The sequence below is a fragment of the Acomys russatus genome, chromosome 15, assembly GCF_903995435.1.
Source record: "Acomys russatus chromosome 15, mAcoRus1.1, whole genome shotgun sequence".
NCBI lineage: Eukaryota > Metazoa > Chordata > Mammalia > Rodentia > Muridae > Acomys > Acomys russatus.
Genome location: NC_067151.1, coordinates 8,733,773 through 8,746,981, shown reverse-complemented (window position 1 = coordinate 8,746,981; position 13,209 = coordinate 8,733,773). Strand labels below are relative to the sequence as shown.

The following is a 13,209-nucleotide window of genomic DNA, read 5'->3' as shown; positions in this document are numbered from 1 at the left end:
AAACCTCTCACGTAGATATGCCGCGTGGTTTCTGAATTCGCAGTACAGCTCTGCTGCACAAATCCTAATAAAGTCTGTATGCGCAGCCCCGGTATATAGCAGATATTCAGTTAATATTCTTGGGTAAAAGTGTTTCAGGCTTCTAACTTAAAGGCTTAGCACTGTAACATATTCTCATAAATTATCAAGTAGCTTGGTGTACCATAAGACATTAAAAAGAAGCTTTCTCGAATAAAGTCACTTTAAAATGTCACAAGAAGGAAACCACAATAATTCCTTTAAAAATAAAGCATACTTTAAGATACATCTCATGGACCTGAGGTGGTGCAGGTGTGGCTGCCACATCAGTGGGTGGCACAGAGCAGAGGGACTGGGTCTGTGCTCGGTGCTCTGACCTGTGGCCATCTGAATGATCAATACCTAACATTCCTGCAAAATGTGAGCCTGAGACGACCACCAGCCCAGCAGCACAGGCCTGGGGAGAACGTAGACCATGCCCAAGAGGCCCCCTGCTTGGCACTGTAATGCACGGGCATGAGGCCACTCCTGAGATGACCCCAGACCCTCAGAGACCCCGGGAACCACTAAGAGGAGCAAGTAAGTGATGAAGAAATGAAGAGAAAGAGAAACAGAAGCATGTGTGCACAATGAAGAAAGGCAGAATTGGAGAAGAACAGCCTGATGTGAGTAACCAGGGATGCCACTTGGAACTATGGTGGGTTCCTGGTCTGTGCTGCCACTGGAGACCACATCTGAGTCCATGGCCCTGCAGCAACAGAGGTCTGTTACCACCAGTGGCCAGGCACTGGTCTGAGATGCCACCCAAGGACATGTTGATAGTGGAGAAATGTGCAGACCTGACTCCACCCTTCATCTGGCCATCATGGGGAAAATGGCCCTGGGAGCATGAAAGCAGGATAGTTTGCCACACCTGTTGTCAGTAGCTGTACTCAAGAGAGTAGGCCTCACACATTGCTGGAGTTTCAGGGTGAGCAGACCCCAAGGATATAAGCATGGGAGAGCTGGGCCTGCTACTGTGATGGTTTGAGTGAGGGAGAGATATCCTTCTCCCACCTCACCCCTTACCACCTGAGCAGGGCAGGTGGGAAACCTGGCCCTGGGATCATGAGAACAGGAGAGCTGACCCTGCCCCTCACCTGCTGCAGCATTTGGGAGACTAGGCCCTGCACCTCACTTGGGCAGCACAGTAGGTCTGGCCATGAATGTGAGATTTGAGAATGAGCAGCCCCAAAGCCATGTGCATGGGAGAGCTGGCTCTGACTCTTGTCTGCTGTGTGGTGGGATTGGTGAGGGAGAGATTTTCCCTCCCTTTTGCCCTTGCCACTGGCAGGGGGTGGGAGAGCTTGTTCATGTTCTTCTGAGTTTCTATTCAGTGTCTTTCAAAGAAGAGAAACTGAGTGGTGGGGTGAGGATATGGGCCCAGCAGGAACTTGGTAATGCAAGGCCAATGGATTCAGGACCTCGGGGTGCTACCTCCTTTACCCCGAGGACAGTGATGAGGATTCCATGGAGCTCCTCCAAGCCTGGGGCTCCTTACATCCTTCCTGCAATAGAGGTGCTGCTTCCCTAAGATTCATATGCAAAAGATCTCTGCAAACAAAAGGACTAATAATTACCTAGGACAAGAAGTATGATTTTGCAATTTAATTTTATAGTTTTGATACAAATTGCCACCCGGGGTTGTATGATTTTAAGTGGTATAAGTCTTTAAGTTACAGCTCTCACAGTGAGTAAGCTATTTTTATATTGATTTTTATCTGTACCAAAATAACAAGCCAGGGAAGAGAGAGTATTATGGGCCACTTGACAGTGCATCAAGTCCAAGTTCACTGTTTCTGTGTCAATGGTGGCAGCACAGATTTACTGGAAGCTGCTGGAACGACAGCCAAGGATGGCTTTGTCCTGACTAAACACTCATAGCAGGCCAGTTTGGGAAGGGTCACACTGATTGGAATGGCCTCTTCTCAGTGCTGAGTAGGGGTGAGGCTCTGTGAAGGCAGTGACCTCAGATGCACATTGGAAACGTGGGAGGGGTTTAAACCCAGAGGTCCAGATTGCCCCCTTGCCTGACACAGCTAAGTTGGATGCCACTGGGGTAGGTGAGATCTGATCTGAGAGAAAGGTCACCACTTCTGCGAGTCTCCATCTTCCCTGGCTCTGAGCTCAGTAAGGAGGAGTGGAGAGAAGGGAAAAGGAGAAACAGACATTTTACACTACCTCAGTGTCTTAGGCTTCCTATGGTTGTGGTAAAATGTCATGACCGAACGTCATTTGTGGAGGAAAGGGTTTAATGCCAGCTTGCAACTCTCAGGTCATTCCATTTCTGTGGGAAGTCAGGGCAGGAACCTGGAGGCAGGAACTGAAGCAGAGGCCATGGAGAAGTGTTGATGACTGGCCTGCTTCTCAGGGATTACTCAGCCTGCTTCCCTTCATACACCCCAGGATGCCTGGGGTGGGATGGGGGACACATCCTTCCCACATCAGCCATTGATTTGTCTACAGGCCAGTGTTATGGAGCATCTTCTCAGTTAAGGCATCCACTTCTCAAGTGACTCCAGCTTTGGTCAAGTTGCAGAACACCTCATCACAAAGTGGCTCTTACCACTGAATGACCTGCACCTGTCCCCCCATCTACTCCCCACGTTCCAGCAGTACAGCACACACCTGCTCTTTCCAATACTTTTAGATTTGGTCCCAGTCTTAGTTCCAATACGGACTCCAACTCTGGGCCTCCATGCCTCTCTTTTCTGTTTTAACGCATCACATATGCTGCTGGGGCTTTGATCCCAGCACGCACAAGGCAGAGGCAGGCAGAGCTCTATTATGTTTTGAGGCCTACAGAAAGAGTTCTAAGACAGGCAGGGCTACACAGAAGAATGTCTGGAAATAAAAGAAAAGAAAGCCATCACTTATATTATGACTGCATGAGCCTATGTATAGAAAGCCATGTGTCTTGTGTGCCCCACCCCCTTAGAGAACAGTTCCTGCCCTGGGGTGTAATGTGGGTTCATAGCCTCTGTCTGAGGCCACTATGCTCAGCTCACACAGGAAGCTTTTACCTAGTGATGTGCACCACATGGTGGGGTGGAGGGTTCTGGCCCTGAACTCCTTTGGGGGGGGGGGATCTTCACCATCATGTTCATTACTTCTCTTTTTGCTGTGACCAATTTTTTGATAAGAAGCAATTTAAAGGAAGAAGTGTTAAATTTTGGCTTACAGTTTGGGGGAATACAGTCTACCATGGTGATAGAAAACATGGTGGCAGGAGTGTGAGGTGGAGGGATTTGTCATGATTAGACTTGGGTTATGGTTTTCTGGTGAGAATTCCAGAGGTGAAGCCCCCTGGCTGCCCATTCTGGAGGCTATGCTGCCATTGCATGCACAGTGCTTCTCTGTAGAAGGCCAAAGGCCTCCAGAGGCTGGGTAGGTAATGTAGGTAAAGTCAAGAAAAGGAAACAAGTGGAGTATCTGAGCAGGTTATCACCAGAGGGTCTGATAAGCCTGGGGTACCTGCTTAGCCCAGCAGGATGAAATTCGTGTTGCTTCCTCTGCAGTCTGCTCTGGTCAGATCCATTCTTCTGCAGCTGGCTTTAGCTTGTGTTGCTTCACAAGGGGGAGACCCCAGCCACACTCCTAAGCAGAACTGTGTAACTTCACACACAGAGGACTCTGCTGATGTCATCAGCTTTCCATCCAAAGGCTGCTCTTACAGAGGTGTTTCTTTGGCAAGATCTTTTGGAAGCCAAATATTCTCGATCTTAGCAGATTTCTTTTTTTTTTTTAATTTTATTTTATTAATTTATTCTTATTACATCTCAATGGTTTTCCAATCCATTGTATCCTCCCATTCCTCCCTCCCTCCCATTTTCCCCTTACTCCTCTCCCCTATGACTGTGGCTGAGGGGGACTTCCTCCCCCTGTATATGCTCATAGGTTATCAAGTCTCTTCTTGGTAGCCTGCTGTCCTTCCTTTGAGTGCCACCAGGCCTCCCCATCCAGGGGACGTGGTCAAATATGAGGCACCAGAGTACGTGTGAGAGTCATATCCCACTCTCCACTCAACTGTGGAGAATGTCCTGTCCATTGGCTAGATCTGGGTAGCAGATTTCTAACTTGGCAGATGACTAGAGCTGACCTCACCTCAGGCCGGCATGCATAACCCACGCTCTTATTGACCCTGAGAGTCACGCTGAGGACCACACGGTCCATCTCCTTACCTTCTGAAGATGGAATATTTTTACTCACGCACTGACATGAGTATTGGCAATCAGAATAGGCTGAGCTGTGGTGCTGTAAGCCCAAGACTCAATGATTCAATACGAGTTTACAATTTGCTAAGACAACCACACTGTTTTCAATTGTATCTACTGTCCTTTTAACTTATAAAGTTGTCCAGTGTGGAATCCTGGTTTGAAGTCATCTTCCGTGTCCAAAGCAGGTTAGAAGAAAACCTGGTCAGAGACTAAAGCCAGCAGAGACATCATTTGGACACCCGTTCTTAGCATTGGTTCAGCTGTCAGGGGAATTTGGTGACTGTGTACCAACTAAATGATCGCATCAGGCTTCCAAGGGGAAGATTAAGAAGATGGCCAGGGCTGGGAGGTATTGACAGTGGTGCACACCTTTCATCTCAGCACTTGGGAGGCAGATCTCTGCGAGTTTTAAGCTAGCCTGGTCTACAGAGAGAGGAAAATCCTATCTCAAAGAACAAATAAACAAGCAAGCAAACAAAAAGATGCCCAGGAAATGACACCAGAAGTAATTTGTAATTAGCACTCCTGATTGCCCCACCAGGGGTCACAAATTTTTCAAAACTAGCATAGAGTTTAGAAACTGTTGATGAAGTTGATGTTTGTGTCTCCTTCATCTGATGTGTCAGTATAGTCAGTGTTGGCGATTATCTTGACTGACATATGGGATGGCTGTCTAGCAAAAATAGCTATACCTCAGAGTTCCTGCGAGGATGCTTCCAGAAGGTGATGCTCTCTGAATTCTTGGCCCGAGTAAAGAAGAAGATTCACTCTCACCATGTGCAAGCCATCATCCAATCTTTTGAACACCTGATGACAAAACAAGATAGAAAAAACAACTTCATTTTCTGTCTGGCGGGGCCTCCTGTAATCTTCATTACAGACCAGAGCTCCTGGGTCTCAGACCTTTGTAACTAGCTTTTGTTGGACCTTGGAGTCCAATTCAGGAAGGGGGTCATCGCGAGAGACCACTCAAGTCACACAGGCTGGAGGTATAGGTAAAATTTACTACTGACACATCAGAAGTCCCAATTGTTGATGTGTCAGGGTCCCTCAGCACTCGGGAGGTGAAGGACCCTGAGTAGCTGTTACAGGCTAGTTTTAAAGGCTAAAACCACAAAGCAGGTGGGGTTGCTTATCAAGTTAGACCATATGGACATTAGGACATCTGGCATTGGGAAGCTCTTTGTGGGGGCTTGGGTGTGGGTCTCTAGAGCAGTTACTGGAAACCGTACGGGACCTTTGATAGTTGGGAGCTCGCATGTAGCTATTCTGGGAACTAGGGTGGAACTCCTGAGGCTAGCAGTAACGAGAACTGGGAGAAGCCTCAGGTCTTACATTTTATAATTTTACAATTTCTCACTTTCTTGATGTGAAGAAAAATCATAAGATTTCCATAATTGTGGATCAATACCTATATGTTTATTATCAGTCTGTCTATCTATCTATCTATCTATCTATCTATCTATCTATCTATCTATCAGCCTATGAATTATCTACTCTATCATTTTTATATCATTCAGATATCTGTTGCTTGTCAATTGTCTATCTAATCATCTTTCATCCATGCATTGGTTAATTTTCTATTGCTGCGACAAAACACCGTTACAAAACGAACTTACAGACAGAAGGATTTATTTGAGCTTATTCCAAAGGGACGAGAGTCCGCGCCATCATGGTGGGAGGCACGACAGCAAGCAATCACGGCAGCTGGAGCAGCAGCTGAGAGCTCACGTCTTGAAACTGAAACTGGGAAACAGAGGGAACAAATGCGGCTTTGGAATGTAAAATCCTGTCCACTTCCTCCAGCGAGTCCATCCCCTGTAAGCCTCCTTAAACTATGTCACCAACTGTGGGCCAAGGATTCAAACACCAGAGCCCTTGGTGGGACATCCTAATTCAAACTACCACATTCTGTGACCTGGCCCCTATAGGCTCCTGGTCATATCCTAATGCAAAATGTATCTAGTCCGACTTCAAAAGTCCCCACAGTCTCCCTGTCTCGACACTGGTTAAAAGCCCAAAGTCTCTCCCAAGACTGAAGACAATCTTTCAATTGTAAGTCCCGCTAAAGGTCAAAAGGCAAATTACATACTTCCAACATACAATGGCACAAGATATACACCGCCATTCCAAAAGGAAAGAATAGGAGCACAGTGATGAAATACAGGACAAAAGCAATACCAAAATTTAATAGAGCAAATACCAAACCTTGTAGCTCTGTCTCCAGTGTTAAAAGGCTAAATGTCTCTGCTCTTCTAACTTTCTTGTCTATAATATACTGCTCCCTCTTGGGCTGTCTTCATGTGTGCAGCTGTCCTTGGTAGACGTCTCATAGCTTTGTCATCTCCAATATCTTGCGGTCTTCAATGCAAGCCAGGTTTTATTTTCACAGGTTCATGCTATGGCTTCTCTGGACCTCCATGCAGGGACTCCCCGGCCACTGGTTCCCGAGCCTGGGCTCAGCAGCTCTCTCAAACCACTGGGGAAGATGCCACAACCCTTTTACTCACGTATCCTTCGTGACTGTAAGGCCAGTGCCACTTGTTTCCTAGCCTGGGATGGGCCCTGTGATCAGCTTGGGATGGACCTCGTGGCTGTGAATCACGTTTGCATTAGGTTCTGACTGTTGTTATTTTCTAGGAGCAGAAAATGCATTATGTCTTTTCATTTCACAAGTTGGAAGCTTAGCGGGTGAGGTGCTGCCCTGAGGACATCCTTCCTTTTAATTGAATGCAGACTCCGGTCTCCTTAATCTCCATAGTCTTTCAGAACAGCTTTGGCTGTGATGTTAAGTTTCCTGGTTCTTTTTTTCTCTCTTCAAGTTGTACATTTTGTATTTCTTTCTGCTTGACTTGCTCTTTTTCATTCTAGGCCCACATAAGAGTGCTTACCAACCATGTCGCAGGTTAATATTAAGCTGTCTTGAAATTTCTTTTACCAAATAAACTAGTTCATTATTTTTAAATTTAGCTTCAGGCATGCTCTTAGGACAAGGGCAAAAGCAACCACATTTCAAATTTTTATTTTTTACTCTGTTTGCTAGTACTGTTCTCCTCTGAAACCTCTTGAGCTGGGCTTTGACAGTCCTCACAGGTCTCAACACTACTGTCTTCCAAGATGCCACTAGAATGGACCAGTAAGGGCTTCTTGCAGTGTTCAACCATCACTCTTCTAGTCCAGAGTTCCAAAGACTTCCACATTCCTCCTAAAAAGAACATGGTCTAGTCTGTCACAGCCATATCCCATTCCCTAGTACCAAGTTTGGTTTTTTTCTTGATGTTTGTTTTGTTTATTTGCTTGTTTGTTCTGTGGGGTTTGTTATTGTTGTTGTTATTGATGGTGATAGTGATGATTGTTATGATTAATAAAAAGAAATAAGATGATAAGATAATAAGGTGCTTGGCAACAGATATTATATGAGGTTTATTAAGTGAGTATGGAGAGAGAAAGGGGGAGGGGTACCCCAGAGAGAAAGAGAAGGAGAGACAGAGACAGAGGAAGAATAAGAGAGTAGAGAGAGAGAAGGAGAAGGGGTAGAGGGGTAAGAGAGGTAAGAGAGAGACCACGAGGAGAGTCTATTATTTTATATGGCCCTGGGCAGGGTCACGCCCCCGTCGCAGGTAAGCAATGACATCACGGGTAGGCAGACTGAAGCAGAATGTTAACAATGATGATGATGATGACGACTTTTGAGATTGGGTTTCTCTTTGTAGGCCTGGGTCTGTAGATCAGGCTGGCCTGGAACTCAGAGAGATCCATGTGTCTCTGCCTCCTGAGCACTGGTATTAAAATGTGTATTCTCACCACCTGACTAGTTGGGTTTTTTTGTTTTTTGTTTTTTTTTGCTATGATAAAACCATGACAAAAGCAACTTATAGAAAAAAAAATGTTTACTAGGTCTGACACCCTGTCCAAACCTAGTTTGGGAAGGAAAGGGTTTATTTCAACTTACAACTTTCAGGTTACACTCCATCACTGATGGAAGTCAAGGCAGGAACCTGAAGGCAGGAACTGAGGAGGAATTCATGAAGGAGTGCTGCTTACTGCCTTGCTCACCATGGTTTGCTCATCTTGCTTTCTTGTATACTCAGTACCATCTGCTCAGGGTGCTATAACCCACAATAGGCTGGCTTTCTCACATCAACCACTAATCAAGAACATGTCCCACAGGCTTGCTTATAAGCCAATCTTATAGTCATTTTCTCAATGTGGCTTCTTCTCCTCAATAAATCTAGCTATGCCCACCAGTTAAAACAAAACAATAACAACAACAGCAATATCAACAAAACCCAATCAATCCTATCAAAGTTTGAGAGGATAAGAATCCATCATAGCTGCGGTGCATAACAACAAGCCGTAGGCTGGAGCAGGATGCTGAGGGCTCACATCTTGAACTGCAGGCAAAATCAGAGTGAGAGAACATTTGGAATGATGTGTGGCTTTTGAAACCTTAGATCCTGTCCCCAGTGACATATTTCCTCCAGCAAGACCACATTTTCTAAGCTTAACAAAAGACTGCCACCAACTGAGGACCAAGTATTTAAACAACTGAGCCTATGGGGGCTATTCTCATTAAAACCATCAAACTACTATCTGTCCTTCCTCTATCATCTGTATATCTATCACCTATTATCTATCTATCTATCTATCTATCTATCTATCTATCTATCTATCTATCTATCTAATCTCTCTTCTGTGTGTTATTTATTTACCTGTATGGCCTAATAATGTTAATTATCAGACCTATAATTATTATTATGATAGTATAACCCACTAGCAATCAATCAAGACACAGATACCTGTTATATTTTAAAATAGCCTTATTTAACCTGGGGCAGGGCAGACATTAATACCTTAAACTACTTCCCATAGTGGGTCAGGTATGGGATACCTTCCCCAAACCCATGCCATCTACTTTTAGTAATTTCTATCAAGCTACCTCTCACCCATAATCCCAAATACTTGTTAATGTTCTCCATTTGGCAAATCTCCATCCACACTGGCCACGTGCTTCTCTTTCATCTAACCCACAATGGTGCAACCTTCTTCTCCTCCCTTCTCCTCTGGTCTCTTTTTTTTCCCAAGATTCGCTCAGTCTTCCCAAGCCCAGGGACCTTACATCTACCTCATTTGCCCTGTCCAAGTGTGAAGGCTTTTTACTAATTAGCATCAATTCCCCCTTCTTTCTTTTTAACCCCTATCTCCATACCTCTCAATGACAATATACATCTACAGCACAAGAAAGCAACCAAAAACTTAACCACCCCGCCCCGCCCCAGGGAAACAGAGCATCTTTCTCTTAAGGTTTCTTCAGGCTGATTTGGGGTGAATAATACCTATGTAGGGGCCCAAATAAAATTGAAAAAAAGGTTAAACAAGCTAGGAATGGTATTTGTGGTCCAGTCTCTAAATGTTTAGAAATTTCAGGCTTAATAAAGTCCTGTGTGGAACAGTCTGAAATGCTGGACCAGGAGCTTTTTTTTTTTTGGAAATGTCTTTTTTCTGATGAGGAACAGCAACAGAAGCACTTGGGGCTGGAACATGAAGGATGCAGGATGCCAGCATCTCAGCATATTGGAGGAATCCAGTGTCAGTGTCCAGTTCTTTTATTTTGAAAACATATAATTTCTCACAAGCATTATACAATCCTAATACTATAAGTTTATGATGTGTGCAGGATGCACGAATAATTAAGGCTGTTTCTTTGGTCTTTGTATGAGCAGAAGAAAGACATCTGTAAATCTTTATTCTTGTCATATGAAGAATGGCATCTTATAGTAAATCATGAGGATTCTGTAACCAACAGGAAGCTTTGTCTGTGTACAGACATTCGTGTCTCAGCCAGTCTCAGAAATATTCCCATGTGGTGGGATTAGTAATGTAAGTTAACTGCTTGTTCTGCAGTTTGAATTCATGTAAACATAGACTGATTTAAGTTAGTAGCTTCTCTCTTTTGCAGGTTATACCATTGTAATAGTAATTATAGGCCTGATAATAAACTTTATTAGGTTGTACAGGTAAATAAATAACAAGTGGCGCCCAACATGGGGCCTAATAATAATAATATTGGTAATTTAACAGCAACATCTCTATGTGTGTGTGTGTGTGTGTGTGTGTGTGTGTGTGTGTGTGTGTGTGTATGTCTATTTTCTATCATCTGTCTATATTGACATCCTCTATGGGCTCCAGAGAATACAGTAGGGACATTTAATTAAACAGCTCTTCTTAACACATTCACTAGACATTGCAGAAATGGGACATTCTGTGATGCTCCATCTACTTGTGACTTTGAGTTTGAGTCTACCCCTGTCTGCTCATATTTTGTGATGCTACTCTGCATTCAAACTACTTTATTATAAGTTTTGATATTTTTCAACTCAGTTTTTCTTTCCCCAATTCTTAAGAGCAAAGAGATATTTCACTCATGCTTTTTCTTCTGGCCATGGCTATTGAGGTAGACACATTTTTTTCAACTCCAAAAGCTATTGTCCTTTAACATAAAGATTTATCTCCATGCTATATATATATAGTTTAAATGATCAATTCTATCAAATATGTTTCAGTAAATATGAGGTAGGTTACTCATGTAGCAGTTGCTGTCAAGTTCCCAAATGCAATAGATATTCAGACCACAGAAAGGCTAGATCCTGCTTCTGCCCTCTGCTCCAATCAGACTATATTTGGGGCCCTCTGGTCATGTGAGGACCCAGGTTTAAAAGCTGTCTTTGGTGTATGAAGAGGACTGTGCCCAAGATAAAGAAGAGTGGGCATGGTTTAACCAGGAGTAGGACTATGCAGGACTGGTAGGTCTGTGAAGGTTCATAGAATGAAAGCGCGGCACCAGCTAACATGACCCATTATTGAGTTTCTAATGTGTAAAGCTGAGTATGGTCCTGGTACAAACATTTCAAGATGATGGCATTCATTAATATGGCTGTTTTCTTAATTGTGGTTTCTTGGCATGATTCTGATTTAATTCAGTTGAAGCATTGTTCAAGGCATGAAAAGAAAGGAATTCTTAATGGGCACTAGGAATGCTTGCTTTGTTGCTAGTTTCAGCAGTCAATGCTGGGTAGCTTTTGCAGAAAATTCATCTGAGCTGTTTACTAAAAACATCTTATGGCACATACAGCTTGCCTGACAAAAAATAGTAATCTGACCCATGGTTGTGGTTTTGGAAACCTTGAAGACATCTTTACGTGGCCAATGAAACCGAAACTCCTTATTTCAATTATTTATGTGCTGTATCAGCCATGTTAATTTCCAATTGTAGCTTTTTTATTTTTGATGGGCTAGCCCAGAGTAGACACACCCAGAAACATGGAAAATGTCCAAAATGTTATACATTTAGTATTGTTACAAAAAACAGAGACATAGTTTTCTCAGTAGGGTTGTTCATTTCCTGCTGTGGTTAAAATTGTAAGTGTGTAAATAAAAGAACGTTGGAATGATGTAAAATGAATATTCTGTAAGTGTAAGACATTTCTAGCCAATAATGATTCGTCTTGCACACCTTTCTCTCTCACACTTGGAAGCCGGTCACTTTGTGTTTTAGAATCCAACGCAACTAAAGAGTGACATAGAATGTTAACACATTATTGAAGAAATGAACAAAAGGCCACACAGAAAAATAAGAATCTTGGATTTATACGTCTACCACTCTGGTATCTTTTAAGTAGCCAGGGATTAAGAAAAAAGATGAAGCCATGTTTGATGTCAAAGTGCTCGAAGGGCTCAAGAAGTGGGTCTGGGAAGACCAGAGACTCACAGCCAGCCTCAACTACACAAGGCCATTATAGATTACATGAGATCACATCTCAAAAGCAGATGGAGGATGAAAAAGTGGAAAATTCCGTTTATCTAATTGTTTTCTCAGTCTGCCTCCCACCCAATAATACTATCAAGAAGTACCATAAATTAGAAAGAAGTCATTTATAGTTTTTCCAGCTTTTAAGTAGCTCATCTAGCTTCTCAGGAAGATATACCTACAGTCATTAGATACATGCTGTAACCTCACTGTCTATACAAGGATGCCTAACATCCGAGAATCTGACATGGAAAGATATCATGAGCTCAGAGCCCCAATGTAGATGGCACCAAAGCAGGAGATCCCTGAGGTAATGTCTTGGAGAAAAGTTACCTCAGCCAGTACACATGGTGTGTGTTATCATTTGAAAAAATTGATCAGAAAGGTGTAGAGGAATTTTAACCCAGCAACATGATTGATGTGATCACATTTATAGACTTCTAGGTCTATGTAAATCTGCTTAGAATACAGGCATGCCCTTAGTATACACCTTTAACCCAAAATAATGATGTCTAATTGAGTGACACACAAAGTGATGAATAAGAGAAAGATTTGACAGGATAGGATATGACTAACTCTCACAAGAACAGGCTAGAACAGAGAAGCTATTTAAGAGAGCACAGGAAGTTCAGTCAGCCAGTTGGGTGGAGTGAAGATCAGTCAGGGCAGTCGGTTGAGAGGGAGTGCAGTGGCAGTTCGGATCAGTTCAGTGCATTTTACCAGAGTGGAATTGAGTTTGAATGCAGTGTAGGGGAGTTGAGTTTGATTATGAGTTCACGTAGAGGCAGTTGATGCCAGAGAGTGAGAAGGATCCAGAAAATTAGAACAGATTGGTAGAGTTACTTTGAGACCAAGCAGAGCAATTCAGTCAGAAAGCTGAGAGAAGCCGGTTTGAATCAGTCAGCTTGGAGTGGAATTTGAGCCAGAACAGCTGAGTTGAACCAGACAGCTTGAATTCAGGGAGACATAGAAAGGGTGGGCTTACTCAGCAGTAAGCCTCCAAGATGACAATTACATCTGGTGAATAAAAGATACATTTATAAAAAGAGACCTGTGATAGGAGATTCAGTGGTAGCAGAGGAAAACATACATAGGAAGCAATTATCAGTCAAGTGCCTGAAACTAAGC

At 43.4% G+C, this 13,209-nt stretch overlaps 1 pseudogene; it reads left to right on the top strand.

Moving 5' to 3' along the window:
• Positions 1–309: 309 nt before the first annotated feature.
• On the top strand, positions 310–428 carry LOC127199700 (uncharacterized; annotated as a pseudogene).
• Positions 429–13,209: the final 12,781 nt, after the last annotated feature.